Here is a 1,791-nt window from a genome sequence, read left to right as displayed (position 1 = left end):
GGCCCCCCCCCCGGCCCCCCGCCCCCCGCCCCCCCGCCGTCCCCCAAGTGTCCAGCCCAGCTCCATCCCTGACCCTGTCCAAGCCCCTCGGCTCCCCTCCCTCTGTGCCTCAGTTTCCCTGCAGTGCTGGAGCCACGGGCAGGGCTGGGGCACCCTCCCATCGCGATCACCATGCCAGACCCGGACTCACCCACTTGACACATCTCCACCGGGCCGGGATCAGGCCACCAGAGGCCCTCGACGCCCCTGGGACCTGCCCTGCCCTCAGCCCCCGGGTTGGCAGCCAGATCCATTGGGGTCCCCAGGTGGCCGGGCAGGATCAGGGCTGGGACCGGGACCAGGCCACTGGAGCCACTCGCCTGCTGCACCCCGCTGCTACTCCAATTCCTGTCAGACCAGCTCCCCGGGACAAACAAAGGGATAACTCCACCTTCGCCTGCCTCCACCGAGGCGAAGCACAGCCCTATCCCCACCCCTGCGCTCCCCTTGCTGCCGAGCCGGCGGCTGCGCCATACACCATGCCGATAGGCAACGCCACGCTGCCTCGTCCCTTTCCCCATCCATCCCCGGCACGCTCGGGTGGGTCCACCCTAAAGCGATGGCAGCAGGTCCGAGGTCACGGGCTGAGGGTCTGGGAAGGGGCAGCCCCTCGGGGGTGGGATGCTGCCAGACCGCGGGGCAGAGATGAGCACCATCGGGTACCGGGGATCTACCCTGCAGAGAGAGGGAAAAGGAGAGGGGTCAGGATGGGTGCCAGCTTCCCGGAGGTGACTCAGAGGAGCCAGTTTGGTGGCAATTGCCATAACGAAACTTCCAGGGAAGTTACTGATAGCGAGAGACTGAGCGAGAGGGGCTGGGGACAACGGCTTGCCAAGGCGGCTGCAGGAAGAGCAACCCAGCTCCGCTCACACCAGGGGTGCTTTGGGGAGCCCTCCCTCACTCACAGGAGATCCTTGCTAAGCGACGCTCTCTGCAAAGCTCTTTGCGGACGTGAGGCACCAACAATTTAATTACAGGGACAGGAATGCAGCCCTGGCTCCTGGGACTGGTCTGGGGAAGGGCTTGGTCCAGGCAGAGGCTCAAAAACACTTGTCCCTAATATGCCGCCTGAGCCACGAGCCCAGCCCTCAGCCTCCTCAGATCCCTTACACCCAGCGGCGCTGGGAATTTGGCTCAGCACAGCGTTAGTCCCCATCCTTCCCCTCTTTTAACCTGTACACAGCCCTGCTGCACAGGGAAGGGGGAGAAGAGAGACCTGTCCCAGCTTCAGGACAAAGCAGGTCCGGCCACCGCGGCGGTGCGTGGCAGGGGCCCCGTCCCCACTGCCGCTGCAGGCAGAACGAGGCTGTCACACCACACTTTCTAGCGGCAGAAGAGGAGATGCCCCCATTTTCCCCATGCCTTGGGCTAGGGCAGGGTTTACAAACGCTTGAGCAAAGGGCAAAGGCAGCCAGAGGATTTCACCGTGCATCTTTGGAAAGGATGAGCTGGATGCGAGTCGAATGACAACCAGAGTCTTTATTCAAATAGTCCCTTAGGATGTTTGCAGACGTACAGACACACATACATATTTACACTCTTACACACCTCACAGAGCTTGAACCAATAAATTAAAACAAAAAGAGGGCGGGGGATTTTTTTTTTTTTCTTTTTTCCTTTTTCTTTTTTGTCATATAAGAAACAGCAACTCCCCGAGGCGAGGCTGGGGACAGCTGGAGAGAATCGCAAACAGAAGCCAACACGGACACAACCCTGCCCCAGAAGATGCAATGACAGCGAGTGTGCTTTTCA

Source organism: Pygoscelis adeliae, unplaced genomic scaffold (assembly GCF_000699105.1).
Source record: "Pygoscelis adeliae isolate BGI_AS28 unplaced genomic scaffold, ASM69910v1 Scaffold359, whole genome shotgun sequence".
Taxonomy (NCBI): domain Eukaryota; kingdom Metazoa; phylum Chordata; class Aves; order Sphenisciformes; family Spheniscidae; genus Pygoscelis; species Pygoscelis adeliae.
Note: the sequence above shows the minus strand (reverse complement) of the source record.